The 15923-nt window shown below is 41.2% G+C and overlaps 1 protein-coding gene across 1 annotated transcript in view; it reads left to right on the top strand.

Annotated features, from left to right (window-relative positions):
• The window catches only part of MCTP2 (multiple C2 and transmembrane domain containing 2), a 387219-nt gene that overhangs the window by 329570 nt on the left and 41726 nt on the right, over positions 1 to 15923 (top strand). The gene's annotated exons all lie outside the window — the stretch shown is intronic.

Below are 15923 nucleotides of genomic sequence, written 5' to 3'. Positions count from 1 at the left end.
TACAGTATCTCACAAGTGAGTACACCCCTCACATGTTTGTAACTATTTTATTCTATCTTTTCATGTGACAACACTGAAGAAATGACACTTTGCTACAATGTAAAGTAGTGAGTGTACAGCTTGTATAACAGTGTAAATTTTCTGTCCCCTCAAAATAACTCAACACACAGCCAATAATGTCTAAACCGCTGGCAACAAAAGTGAGTACATCAAAGTGTGTACAGCAAATTTACACTGTTATACAAGCTGTACACTCACTACTTTACATTGTAGCAAAGTGTCATTTCTTCAGTGTTTTCACATGAAAAGATATAATAAAATCTTTACAAAAATGTGAGGGGTGTACTCACTTTTGTAAGATACTGTATATAGCACCAATAGTTTGTTCAGCACTTTACAATGTTAGGGCAAACAGTACAGTTACAATACAATTTAATACAGGAGGAATCAGAAGGCCCTGCTCTTCAGAGCTTACAATCTAAAGGGGAGGGTCAAGTGATACAAAAGGTAATAACTGTGGGGGATGAGCTGATGGAGAAGATAAACATAGTTGTTAAGTGGAGGCAGAATAGGCTTCTCTGAAGAGAAATATTTTTTAGGAATCACCTAAAAGTGGATAGAGTAGGAGATAGTCAGACAGATTGGGGTAGGGAATTCCAAAGGATAAGAGAGGCTCGGGAGAAGTCCTGTAAGTGAGCATGGGAGGAGATGACAATAGAACTAATGGTGCTTTTCCACTGCATGGAACCGAACTGTTCGGCTCGCTTTTGTGCTTTACCACTGCTGGTACCGCATGGTATAGTGTAGGAACGGTACGGTACAGTACAGGACGGTATGGCGGGGCTTTTCCACTGCATGGAACCGAACGGTACGGCTCTCAAAAACAGTACCTACTTGATTGTGGTTCCAACAGGTACCATGCCCGGTACCATATCCCACAATCCTTTGCATGCAGTCACTACTAGCCACTGATTGGTCAGAGAATCCCACCCACCCCGTTGTTATCCCACCCACTTAACTTTAGTACTACTTTAGTGGAAAAGCAAACCATACCGTACCGAACCGTTCCAACACCGTACCATGTGGTACCAGCAGTGGAAAAGCAAACCGGGCCAAGCAGGGCCGAGTAGAGCCGAGCCGGTACTTGCAGTGGAAAAGTGCCATAAGAGTGCTGGAGTTCTTGAGAGGAACGAAGAGAACAATTTGGTTAGTGATGTAGCTGGGGGCAGAGTTGTGGATAGCTTTATAAGTTTAATATTTTGAATTTAATTTGTTGGGTGAGTTGCAGCCAATGGAGGGTTTGGCAGAGAAGGGGTTGCAGATGCTGAGTGGTTTGTAAGGTGGATGAGTCTTGCAGCAGCATTCGTGATGGACTGAATAGGGGAAAGCCAATTTATATGTAAGCCAATGAGGAGGGAGTTGCAGTAGTTGAAGTGAGAGATAACCAAGGAGTGACCTAGGAGCTTTGTGCTGTCGTTGGTTAAGAAGGGGCGTAGTTTGGAGATGTTGTGGAGGGCGAGGCAGCAAGCTTTGGAAAGTGATTGGATGTGGGACTGAAAGGAGAGTTCAGAGTTCAGAGTCCAAGATAATACCTAGCACCCTGGTATGCGGGGATGGGTTGATGCCTGTGCCATGGCTGTTGATAGAGAAGTCAGGGGCAGGGGCACGTAGGGGAAAAATATGAGCTCGGTTTTGGATAGGTTGAGTTTGAGGAAGTAGTGTGACATCCAGACTGATATGATTAAAATGTGTAGTGCGCTAATTCCGTGAAACTTATAAACATAAATATGTGAACAATAGTAACACCAATGTCATTAATAAATAGGATGAGATATAAAACATAAAAGTCCATGAAATTCATAAAAGGTCCATATATGCAACAGTTCACATAAGTCCTTGAATGAAGAGATCCCAATACCAAACAAGTGATTTCAATGAAAACAAATGAGGGAAAGGTGTTTCAAGGTGCTTGTTAAAGTGCAGGTATTCCCCTTACCAGACGGGTGAAAAATAGGGTGCAATATATCTCCAAACAAAAAGATGCGTGCAGTGATATAGATAGCCCAGCTCGGCCCACCTCGTGGCCGGTTTGAGAGTAGATAAACTCTTACCAGATGACATAAAAGTTAAGGTGTATGGATAACTTCTGGATATCTTTCAGCTCAATGGTAATGAAGGTCCCCCAAGCTTGCGGCTCCCTGTTGTCCCTTGGAAGTGAAACTTCATCCAGGTGTTCGCAGGTGATTTCCCAAAAATAGACAAGGGGGGACTAATAGTGCATTATCCTTATAACTTTAATTGCTGATACTCAAAGATGCACTTACAGTTAAGACGATATAATAAGCTTGCTGGAACCCTGTAGATCCGTGGCTGCCTGCAGTGCGGACCGCGGATGTAGTTAGTGACGGCGCGCAATTAAAGTTATAAGGATAATGCACTATTAGTCCCCCCTTGTCTATTTTTGGGAAATCACCTGTGAACACCTGGATGAAGTTTCACTTCCAAGGGACAACAGGGAGCCGCAAGCTTGGGGGACGGTCATTACCATTGAGCTGAAAGATATCCAAAAGTTATCCATACACCTTAACCTTTGTCATCCGGTAAGAGTTTATCTACTCTCAAACCGGCCACGAGTTGGGCCGAGCTGGGCTATCTATATCACTGCACGCATCTTTTTGTTTGGAGATATATTGCACCCTATTTTTCACCCGTCTGGTAAGGGGAATACCTGCACTTTAAAAAGCACCTTGAAACACCTTTCCCTCATTTGTTTTCATTGAAATCACTTGTTTGGTATTGGGATCTCTTCATTCAAGGACTTATGTGAACTGTTGCATATACGGACCTTTTATGAATTTCATGGACTTTTATGTTTTATATCTCATCCTATTTATTAATGACATTGGTGTTACTATTGTTCACATATTTATGTTTAGAAGTTTCACAGAATTGGCGCACTACACATTTTAATCATTTGTACACTTATCCTCACTGGGTAATCGGATTTTAGTTGCAGCTTTTTCATCAATTTATTTATCAGCGCTCCCTTTATACATACCAATCCAGACTGATATGTCTGTTAGTAAATTAGTCATGTGTGAGGAGACTGATGGAGTGAGCGGAGTGCTAGAAAGATAGATTTGGGTGCCGGCATAGAATTGCAGTTTCTGTGGAGTGTTAAGGGCGAAATTCAGTCTGAAAGGGATCAAGAAGATTATTCTTAATTAGGTGGTCACTCAGTAGGTTGTAGATTTGCCATGGTTGTAGGGCTCAGGGCCTGATTCTGTGTGTAGTAAGGGGCAAGCTCATCCAGGGTGGACGACAGGGGTCTTTTGTAGACGGGAGTGGCTAGATTGTGGCAGGACAGGAGTGAGATTTTGTCTTTGAGATGGTCAGTAGCAGAATAGAGAAGAGAAAGGTTGAAGGGGCAAAGGTTTCTTTGGGTGATTGTTGTTGGCTGGAAGGAAAAGTGGTGGAAGACGAGGAGAGAGTAAAAACTAATAAGATGGTGATTAGAGAGAGGAAAAGGGTTGTTGGAGAGGTTGCACAAGGTGCATAGGTAGAATGCAAGGTCACGGTTGTGCCGATCAGAGTAAGTAGAAGTATGTACTCTTGGCTTTAGGTCAAATGATGAGGTTAAATGTAGCAGGAGTGTTTGTATTAACAGGGATGTTGAAGTCACCGAGAATGATTGGGGGAATTTCTGAAGAGGGAAAGTAGGGTAGCCAGGCAGAAAAGTCATCAAGGTAAGCTGATACAGGTCCAGGGGGCTGGGAGATCTCAGCATTTCTTAAGGAAATTGGAGAAAATAGACGTATACAGTGAGCTTCAAGTGAGGAGAGGGAGGAGAGTGAAGAACCTGGAAGGTGCTGTGTGGGGATAGAATGATTCCCACTCCACCTCCCAAGCATCCTCTAGGTCTACGGGAGTGAGTCCAGTGAAGGCCACCATGGAAGAAGGAAACAGGAGAAGCTGTGTCAAATTCATGAAGACAGGTTTTGATGACGGCAAGTAGATTAAAGGAGTTGGTGACAAAGTGGTCATGAACAGAGGTGAATTTGTTCCATTCAGAGCAGGCATTCCAGAAAGCACAGGAGAAGGGGAGGCTGGTTTTGTCAAGAATTGGTGGTCAGTGGAAAAATGCCCCTTTACATTGGCGGTCAGTGGAGAATGCCCCTTTACATTGGTGGTCAGTGGAGAAATGCCACCTTACTTTGGTGGTCAGTGAAGAAATGCCCCTTTACATTAGTGCTCGGTGTAGAAATGCCCCCTTCAATGGTGGTCAATGGAGAAATGCCTCTTTACATTGGTGGTTAGTAGAAAAATACCTCCTGGATTGGTGGTCAGTGAAAAAAATGCTCTTTATGCTGGTGGCCAGTGGAGAAAAAAAGCCCTTTACACTAGCGATTAGTGCAGAAGAGACCCCCCCTTACATTGAAAGCCAGTGGGAAACTGCACCCACTACAATGGTGGTCCTTGTAAGTAGGAGATCAATCTGTCACTCTCATTGTTCATTGCTCAAGGAACCCCTAGTGACATCTGGAGGTACCCTAGGGTTCCACAGAACCCTGGTTGAAAAACCTGATGTAGGCACCCATAGGTGTGTGCGCAGCCCATTGCATTAGGCTGTGCACCCCAAAGATCAAACACACATGCCTTTCTATGCAGCCTCAGCTGCACAGGACAGGGCATGAATGGGAAGAGCTCTGTGCTGAGTTGCTTCCTGTTCATTCACAAACTGAAGCTTCGTAAACCGTTTACTATGCTTAAGTTATGATTGAACACAGCGAAGGAAGGAGCCGGTATATGACATAATGATTAGCCCCTTCCCCCCACTCTCCATCCTGAAACATCCCCTGCAGCAGCCGGGGGGGGGGGGAGGAGGGGGGAGAGAGGAGAGGAGGAAAGCCAGGAGCACTGTGGGGTGGCCAACACGGGGTAGCCCGGACAGTAGGGGAAATCGGCACCGCACATAGTAATTAGGGTGTGCCCAGGCACACCCCCTGGACACGCCTCTATACCCCTTGGTTGTCTGATTTTGTAAGGTTTGGGCAGTCTGCAGTACCCTGCTTGTTGAGAAACCCAGAGTTCCAGCAACTTGCTGCTACAGCATACTGACATTTTCAAGTTCTCAACAGTTTAATCACTAAAAAAAAAATGTTTTATCAAATGTGTTATTTGTTTTACTTTGCCATTGTTTTAGTGTGGCTCTTGAGGTATGTAGGCTGGGGAACTCTGGAGGAGGATAATCTTTTGCAATTCAATGAAAAGTAGAAACACTTAAAACATTACATGTATGAACATCTGTTGGCAGGTGACACGGGATCACCTTAGGTGGCAGTTGGTCTTTATCAGCGCTCCTTAATATGGAGATTGGTTGGGAACACTAGTGTTCCCAGTTTACCTTGCTGCAAACTAAAACTAGGACACAGCTCTCAGGATTGCCCCACCAAAGAGGTAGCAGTTTCTTTCTTCAAGTACCATTGGAACTCCTGGCAGGTATTCTTCATAAACCATTGGAACCTGGGACTGTGGTAATCGGCCAGGGTGGCTTTACTCAGAGGAGATGGAGGAACATCCGATTTCCCGACGAATGAACCTGGAAACGTTGAGGATTTCGTCCATTCCAGTTTCAGAGCCATCGTTCCCTAGCTGTTACAGCATGGGAAGCCGCTAACCAAGCACAATATGTGCTTCATTAGCTGCTTTGGAGGGCAGGGAAGACATTGGGGGGTCTAATATTTCGAAAATGCATAACTATTACCCGCTCAAAGCTATCACAAGGGGGCTTGTTAGCAATAAAGTGAAATAAAAAAAAAAAAGTTAAATAAATAAAAATAATTACAATAAATATATAGAGATTCTGATCATACACTGATAGTGGTCTAATTACTGTGTTACATAAAACCAACTGCAGCTAAGTGAGATGATATTTTTCTGGTATGTTGAGAATATAGAGTATACAATTTAAAAAAAAAAAGCTTAATTCATTGTTTAAAACCAAAATGTAATACCGCTATTAAAGTCTACTTCAGCAATTTAAAACACACATATATGAGAAATGCATACAGCATAGCTCATTTAAACAAGATAACCGCCTACTTGAAAGCCTAAGGGATGCATTGTGAAGCTGAGGCCTAATCTATTGTTTGGGAGGTCAAAGAGTGTTAATGCACTTAGCCAAGATTAGACTCCTTTTTCTAATTGCTTCAGCCCTTCGTCTGAGCAGTTGGGAACGATGAGCTTTCTTGTCAGCATTTGTTGAACTGCTTGCTATCTTATTGGTCACCCAGAAGTTAGTAAGTTTGCTGACAACGGAGCGTCAAAACTTTTCTCTTGTTTGTTATATTTGGAAAAAGAAATGGAACTTGAGCCTGGCAGCTGTTTATATGGAATGACCTACCCATTGGGTTACTTTGTTACACTTCTCTTCTAGTAGGTTGTGCTACTGAGAGTCTCCATAGGCCAGGCTAGTCATTAATATTATTAGAGTGTATTTTTACTTTTGCAGTCGTATTTGAGAAAACCACGCTTATATCTGTGTTATGTGTTCCCATTCACACAGCACACCTAAAATAAAAAAATGTGAACATCTTGAGTCTCGCAGTCTTTGTCCCCAGCTATCCTTCATTAAAGAAGAATTCCAGGTATGGTATATTTTTATATAGTTACATTGGTTCATCTTGGACCCATGTACCTATGTGTATACCATACCCAGCCAATGCTCCTAAAGATGCTGCTACTCCAGTAATCTGCACTACCTTCCGGGTCCGGTGCCGTGTGGTGGCCCTGCTGCATTCTGAACACAGGAGGTTGTCCACTTTGCAAAGGTGCTATTTAGAGAATGATTTACATTTTCGGAATGAATTCAAAGCCTTCTATAGTTGGATAAGGTGGATAGGCAGAGGGGTTATGTCATGTGCCCCACCTCGTCCAATCAGAGAACATGTATATGGATTATTTTTGGAGAATGAGGCTATTGTTTGGGTGTCACTTTAAGTCCAAAATTGTCTGTAAGCCCCACCTCGTCCAATTTGAGATTGCATTGCATGCATTCATAAAATGCAAAGCATTCTCTGAACTGCACCCACGGGACCTGGGAAGTCATAGAGATCATTGGAGTAGTGGTTTCCTGCCTGCTATGGTTGAACCACTCCCTTTAAAACTTTAGAACAGTGACCAGAAAATTAGTATGCAGAGCAGAAAATCTGGAGGAAGATCAGAAGCCCTTATGTGCACCATATTTCTGATGTTCAATGAGTGGGCTTTAGGGTCAGTAATGCAGATAGTGGTTTCAAAGCAACGATAGCCTCCATGTTTCTGTCATATCAGGTTACTTTTTTTAAGGTCAATTTCTAAAGGCGTTAAACTTCTCAAAACTACTCCATTGTAGAACACAAATATTTTATAGATGTTGGAAGGAAAATAAATTGAACCTGGAGGCCTTGGAAAAAAATCTGATTCTGGTTATAAGATTTTTTTTTTATTTTTTTTTTAGAGCAGATTTAGAAAAATGTAGGGGGGTTCGTTTTGATTGCAGCTCCCACTTTTATTTTCTTAATTATTTTCTAATTAAAAGACTATCTATGAAAAAACGCCTTGTCAAATGTCATTAACATCACGACATGCTGCATATAATTAAAGATCTGAGTATAGTTCAAAATAATAATTTTATAAAGTATCGAAGAATAAAAATGCAAAGCTGTCAAGGAGGATTATTTAATGCTAAACTACATGGGTGACTTTCAGCTAGAGAAGTATGAATGTTAACTTGTAAAGAGGGGCGAGGTTTGGGACTTTGAATGAGGCGCACGATGGGTGGTACTGTGCGCCTCCATCCCTGTTCAAGTAGAAATAAGAGAAGGGTTGGGACTTTGTGTGAGAAACCCGACAAGGCTGACAGAACAAAAAATATTACATTTATTGATATATATATACAGCAAGACATGTAAATTATATGAAACCAATAAAAAAACTGATAAGTGGTCCCCAGTCCAGGTTCATAGAAACCATCATGGCACGATACGAAGGTAAAAGGTAGTTGACTGTAATCATGACATCAACAGTCTAGTATTATCTAGGGCTAGTATTGCCACTTAAACATGAGTAGATGCATGAGATATGTCTATAAAAAAATATATTATATATATATATATACATAAGTATAAAAAGTAGCAACAAGGATGGTAAAAAACTAGAAGGGGGAAGGGAAAAGAGGAGGGGAGAAAAAGCCTCCGAATTCCCTAAACTTACATTGCAGCTCAGGCATAACCGGCTCTGAAGGCAATTGCATGACCTCAATGCTAACTTGCCATTAATTTTCCTGCAAAAATCAATTGTATATAATTATATTCTAAAACCGTTAGTTTAATAATAAGAATAATATTAGTAGCCCAGATCCCAGACCGAGCTGGCTGTTTGGTCCCATGTTCCATTGGCAGCCAGGCACGCAGTAGTTCAGTCACTCAAGTCCGGAAACAGGCCGTGCATGTCTTTTGAAGTTTATTTCCTAGGATGGGGTTAGGGTGAGCCTTGGGATACTCCAAAACTAGCAGAAATACAACAGTGGACACTAATAACTGATCTGCTCCTTCGGGGTGTAACCATCCTCTTAAATGCAGAGTTTAAATGACAAACCAACAATTTAGGAAACCCCCCAAGTTTCCTAAATTGACCCTTGAGTATCTAACGCACTGTTCATTGGGTACTGTAATGTCTCCTGTACAGTGTTGGGGTAGTTACTCAAAAAATGTAACTAGTTACCAGTTACTTCTGTAAATTGTAATGAGATTACTTTACTAGTTACTGCATTTGAAAAGTAACTTCACTACTTATTACTTTACTCTCCTCTTTCTTAATTGACCGTGTAGAAGAAGATACATGACACTCTTTCTGCATAGAGTTTATTGTATAAACACAAGCTTTGGGAAACATGAGAACAAAACCTGAAAAAACAGAATAAAACATAAAGTGCAACAAAAAGTCATAAACTTCATCCCTCTCTATTCTTCGAAATAACGATTGTATCGCACATCTTGGGTAATGCAGGAAAGCGTGTTCCTATAGTCTAGTAAAGTAGTGTAGTTACCTCCTATAGCCTAGTAAAGTAGTGTAGTTACCTCCTATAGCCTAGTAAAGTAGTGTAGTTACCTCCTATAGCCTAGTAAAGTAGTGTAGTTACCAATATTAGTATTGTAACTAGTTACTTAGTTACCAAAAAAGTAATGTAGTTACTGTAATCAGTTACTTTGTAACTAGTTACCCCCAACACTGCTCCTGTAGTACCAGCCAGACTCTTTACTTGATGCCTCTAACCTGGATCCTCTTCAAGGCTTCCTGCACTTCTTCAGGGTACTCTGGACAGAAGTACCTGATCTCTGCCTGTGGCTGGGACCCCAAAAAGGGAAAATTTCTGTTCTTTAGCTGACAGCCCAGGGGTGCCTCAGGCTGGGTCTTACTTACGGCTGAGGCTGTGTGAATATTTAGACTTTATAGGCACAGATACAAGTATGAAGTAAAATACTTTTTTATTGATCAACAATTAAAACCAGAGACAGGGCAAAAACCCACATAGACAAATAGGTGTACATAGACATACAATACATGAAAAGTAGTGCCTCAGTGTAACATGACATTGCAGGCATCATTAAACATCAATGATATGGTGACTTATTGCATATCACAAAGTATTTGGTGATGAAAAAATAATAGTAATATACATCACATCCTGGGGGTCTCAAAGACGGTGCCAAAAGGAGGCTACCAGCGTCCCTGAGTACAATTCATGCAACCCTGGAGCGATGGAGCCCCATGGGCATCTGGCTACATGAATCTTCCATCGCTCCAGGGTTGCATGAATTGTACTCAGGGACGCTGGTAGCCTCCTTTTGGCACTGTCTTTGAGACCCCCAGGATGTGATGTATATTACTATTATTTTTTCATCACCAAATACTTTGTGATATGCAATAAGTCACCATATCATTGATGTTTAATGATGCCTGCAATGTCATGTTACACTGAGGCACTACTTCATGTATTGTATGTCTATGTACACCTATTTGTCTATGTGGGTTTTTGCCCTGTCTCTGGTTTTAATTGTTGATCAATAAAAACGTTTTTTTTTACTTCATACTTGTATCTGTGCCTATAAAGTCCATTTATCTTTTTCCAAATTTCTGACTTATGAACTAGGATGTAGCACATAGTTCTAAAAACATTGTTGCGCCCTTTTTGCTGCTAAATGGTTGCGCACCCTTGCTATTTATTCATCTGTATGAATATTTAGGCCAGGGTCTAACTCTCCCACTATATTCCAGTGCTCATTGTAAAGCAGGGGGAAATAGTTGAACCTTCCGCAGAACCCAGAGCAGACAAAAGCAATTGAACACAGGGAAGCTAAAAAATAGGTTTACATAAACTGTAGCAGCCTGACTAGGAGGGTGCTATATAATATATGAAATGTATGGTTAATACAAAGAGCAAAGCCACACTCCATGGTCACACCATGATGTTTTATCAAAGTAGTTGGCTTCCGTTACAGTCCCTGCCCTAAGCTATGCCCCTCCGACAGGTTTGGCTTTGATTGGGCTTATTCATAGAGGCCTCTACAAATAGGTAAAATGGGGTGAAACGCATGGGGGGGGGGGCGTCTTAAGGCGGAGTTTGTGTCGGAAGTCAACTACTTTTATTAAGTTTCATGGTGTGACTCTGTAGAGTGCTACTTTGTTCTTTGTTTCAGCCATGCACACTGAGTAGGATGAGCTCCTACAGCCAGCACCCCAAGCAGAGGGGCAATGGAGAAACACATTTGGGACTTGGAGTGGTGCATTTTTATGTCTTTACAATACATGAAATGTGATTAAACTTTGTTTTTTTTCTTAATACATAAGCCCTGTGTGCAATCAGTTGATGGCAAGTTAGCATGCATTCTTGGCAGAGATGTATAGTAACTAAGTAGAACTACTTCACTACTGTACTTAAGTACCGAAAGGCGGTATCTGTACTTTCCTAGAGTAGAATTGTTTTCTCCTACTTCCACTTTTACTTCACTACATTTTTTCGATGATTTCAATACTTCTACTTCGATATTTTTTTTTTGTGCTGCATAGTTACTCGTTACAATTATAAAAATGACCACTGCCAGAACAGTAGATGGCAGGTTTCATGAAGCTGAAAACATGTGTATTATCAGCGTATACGAAAATAAAAGCTACTGTATGTATAAATAAAAGCTGCATTTAAAATAATAATAAAAAACAATATGATGTTCAAACTTTTGACTTCTTTCTTTAATAACTACATAACACAGTACTTGTACTTTTACTTTCAGTACTTGAGTAGCAATTTTTTTTTTCAAAACTACTGGTACTTTTACTTTCAGTACTTGAGTAGCAAAATTTTTAAAAAAACTACTTGCAATACTTAAGTATAAAAAATGTTGAATACTTTAGTACTTCTACTCAAGTCACTTTTTGATTGAGCACTTCCACTTCTACTCAAGTCACTTTTTGATCGAGCACTTGTACTTTTACTCAAGTATGGGTTTCGAGTACTTTATACAACTCTGATTCTTGGGTTGCAACACATCTATTGGCTATTATATCAGCTGTTTTCCACTTGGTTTCAGTGCATCAAATGTTAAAGCCTCAAGTGTCTGATTTTGAATGAACCTGTTTGCTTGTTGTGATATACATACGTAGCTGCGTTGTGTGTCGGAGTGACATGGAATGTAAACACGCTCTGATGTTCTTCTACAGCCTGGCGTACATATGGAAGATAAAACGTGTATTCACATTCCAGGCCAATTCATTCTTCACTAGCATGCAATTCTTGGAATAGATTTCATTGCATCATTCGCTTAAATAATAAATAAAACATAGGTCGCAAGTTCATAGACCACCAGTGATCCATATTCACATGGTGAAATGGGGAATGATATTTCAGCAGTGTAGTTCTGTAATAGTCTGCTTGTTTCATCTGTATATAAAAATTAAAAATTCAAACAAAAATCTGGCCTTCATGAAGAACAAGCCCTTTGGGCATATGGTTCATTATGCATATTCGTTTAATTACTCAGGCACTTGGGATACCTTCTCTGATGCCCTTGCTTTCAACTTGCAGAGCTGGAGTGGATTCTGTTCAGACTCTTGAACAGACTAAAACAAATTGTAGGACTTCTATCAAAGTCCTTCCAAAGCAACTCAAAAATAGAAATGTGTGTATATGTATGTGTATATATATATATATATATATATATATATATATATATATATATATATGCACACTATATTGTCAAAAGTATTGGGACACCTGCCTTTATACGCAGATGAACTCTAAAGCGGAGTTCCGGCCTATTTTGCAACTTTAGTGATTCCTGGAGTGCTCGCTATGCTGATCAACAATGGGGCATTTTCAATTTTTTTTCAGGGGTCCCTTACCTTATTTTCAGGGCATTTTTGATTGTACTTCCTCCTTTTCCCCCCCTCTGTTGCCACGGCCACCGACATCACTTCCGCCTTTGCATTGCATCCTGGGAGCTGTTTGTCATCACTCCCAGGGGGCTGTAATCAGGAAGAACTCTCAGAACACTCCTTGGAATCAGGAAGAAGGACACAGCAGATTACACACTTCAGATGCCCACATCCAAGATGGCCGCGCCCAGACAGCGTTTTTAAAAGTAAGATTTTGGCTAAAATCCAATACTATACACCTTGTAAGTATGAGAATAGCGGTTCTGTGAAGGGCGATGGATTAGTATTATAGGGGTATTTTTAGTTAAAAAAGGTATTTGAGGCCGGAACTCCGCTTTAATGGCATCCCAGTCTTAGTCTGTAGGGTTCAATATTGAGTTGGCCCACCCTTTGCAGCTATAACAGCTTCAACTCTTCTAGGAAGACTGTCCACGAGGTTTAGGATTGTGTCTATTGGAATGTTTGACCATTCTTTCAGAAGCGCATTTGTGAGGTCAGGGACTGATCTTGGATGAGAAGCCCTGGCTCACAGTCTCCTCTCTAATTCATCCCAAAGGTGTTCTATCGGGTTAGGGGTCGGGACTCTGTGCAGGCCAGTCAAGTTCCTCTACCACAAACTCACTCCCCCATTTCTTTATGGACCTTGCTTTGTGCACTGGTGCGCAGTCATGTTGGAACAGGAAGGGGCCATCCCCAAACTGTTCCCACAAAGTTGGGAACATGGAATTGTCCAAAATGACTTGGTATGGGTGACGCCTTAAGAGTTCCCTTCACTGGAACTAAGGGGCCCAGCCCAACCCCTGAAAAACAACCCCACACCATAATCCCCCCTCCACCAAATGATTTGGACCAATGCACAAAGCAAGATCCATAAAGACATGGATGCATTTTTTTTTTTTGCAATATAAACAAAAAAGGCTGACAATTTTGAAAGAAAAACAATATTTTTTAACTTCTGCTATAAAAAATGTCCAATAAAAAAATTGAAATAATATAATTTCTTCATAAGTTTAGGCCAATTTGAATTCTGCTACATATTTTAGGTAAAAAAAAAAAAAAAGAAAATCACATTAAGTGTAAATTGATTGGTTTGCACAAAAGCTACAAACTTTGGGATATTTTTATTAATTTTTTTTTTTTTTACTAGTAATGGTGGCAATCGGAGATTTATAGCAGGACTGCAATATTGCAGTGGACATTCGAACACTAACTGACACCTATGAAACTTTTTGGGGAACCAGTGTCCCTAATACAGGGATCAGTGCTAACAATATGCACTGTCCCTGTACTAATGACACTGGCTGGGAAGGGGTTAAATGTGTGCCTAGCCAGTGTTTGTGTACTGTATGTTACTCTTTTACTAGGGGAAGTAATCGATTTCATTTCAGGCTTTGCGGGAAAATAAAATCTATTACTTCCCTACTGACGGGACTGGGCGCTGCCTTGTTTACATAGGCAGAGCCCTGTCCTGAGTGTGTTCCAGATGATCAATGGGCGACGGTGGTAATCTATTGGTCTGCATCCAATTATCAAAATCTGCTGTGTAAAATAACAGCAGAGCTGGGTCCCTGGCGCCGCTCGACCTATCCTCGGAAGTGCCAGATCACATACTAGGTACGTGATCTGGCGTTGGAGAGCCGCCTTGCCATCTTGCCATTGTATATCAAGGTTATACGGTCGGCAAGCAGTTAAGGTAAAACCATCCTTATGTCCTTATATGGCCCCTTACCCAGGCTTTGGAGGCATTCTTATACATTAGTGAACCACAATCAAGGAAAATAGTAAACAGTCAATAGCAAATGGTAAAGGAGTCCAAGTTTATTGTAATAGGTGGCTGTAGATATTGAGTTGAGGTCATAGCATAGCTAAATATGTGGAGATCTGTTTTATTCAACATTTTTGTTCTCCTTTTGTAGGGGGTTAGCTAGAAGGGAGAGGAAAGTAAAAGTTATGATCAGAGAGTACATAAAAGATTTTTCACCAGTTCATGCGCTGACCAGAGACACACTTCGAAGCTGGCTGGTGAATAATTATATGGAGAAGAAAATAATGATCAGAGAGCAGAAGAGAAGAGTTTTAATAAAAAGTAAGGGCGAGTAAGAGGAGTTTAAACATGTATCCATTATTGTAAATAGCAACCGAAGATCATTTGAGTAGGACAAGTATCATATCAGCTGGACTATTGACATTTAAAAAGTTGAAACAAGCATTGGGGACTGTAGAAAATTTCTGTAAAAAAAAAAAAAATGGAATGGAATACCCATGTACAGAAATTATCTAAAAAAAAAAAAAAAAAAAAAAAAAAATTAGTAAATGGGCTAAGAGGTCATTAAACAAATTCAGTTTTTATATGGAATGAAGAATCAGAGAGAGAGAGTAAAAACAAAAGGCAGGGACTTTATTGCAAAGTACCCATTGTAGATTGTCATTCGAAAGTAAATGAAGGAAAATATGAACTGGAGATCCACTTAGCAATAGTGATTCAACAGGCGTTCCAACCCTTCCATATTTTCCCCAAAACTAGTAATAAACTTTTTAGGTGTACTGTATGTAGCACCCTACTACGTAGGTGCTAGGAAAAAGCATCTATTGCTCCTTCTGCTTATCAGGGGAGCCTGATCTGTTAGGTTGCCTGTCACATGTCTCCAGGTGTGATTCACTGGGTCTGAGGGAGTGTCCCCACTGTATCCAATGAGGGAGCCTGTTGGACAGTGGAGGAAACCCAGCCAGTAACACATTAACTTTTATGGGAGTCCCAGTGGGAGGGTACTCTTGCAATGCATCCTGGGATTGCTCATAAAAGCGGAGGGGACATGTGACAGGATATCTTTGGTGGGAAGCAGAATCCCAGGAGGAGGCAGACGGCTGGTCTCTCCTCCTGCTGTGTATGAGGTAGGTGGTCTTAGGCAGTCGGCCTAGTGAACCGGGTGTGAAGCTGAGCTGCAGAGGTTCCAGTGTAGCTGACAGTGAAGTTGCTGGCAGAGTGTCTCAGGAAAAACAGTGTCAGTGAGTACTCAGGGACCTGCCAAAGGGTCGGCCAAGGAAGGGGACCACTCCAGTGAAGTCAGGGGATCCAGGAGCTAGCTCACACATAGAGAAGTATAGTAAAGGGGGTGCCACGTAGAACCCTGAAGAATAGGTATAAAGGGGGTGCCTAGTTTCGCCCTGAAGAGCGATTCACAGTAATACAAGTCCAGTCAAATTCTTCTTCACTGCTAGGGACAAGGTGAAGCAGCGGCCTTGCCGCACTCAGTTGTATCTAAACGTCCCAGCAAATTGTGCATAGTTTAGTCAAGTTGGAGTATCCCACTCATTCCCTTCTCCTATCCAAGTTCTCAAATAAATTACAAAACATCAAAACCCCTAGACTGAGACAAACACTTCGAAGTCGCTAAACTATTGTGTTGTTGCTATGGGTAACCCAGGGGAATCTGTCACCAGCAGCTCCCATG

This window comes from Pelophylax lessonae (genome assembly GCF_965119305.1).
Source record: "Pelophylax lessonae genome assembly, chromosome: 4".
Classification (NCBI taxonomy): Eukaryota; Metazoa; Chordata; class Amphibia; order Anura; family Ranidae; genus Pelophylax; species Pelophylax lessonae.
This window is presented reverse-complemented; position numbering and strand designations above follow the sequence as displayed.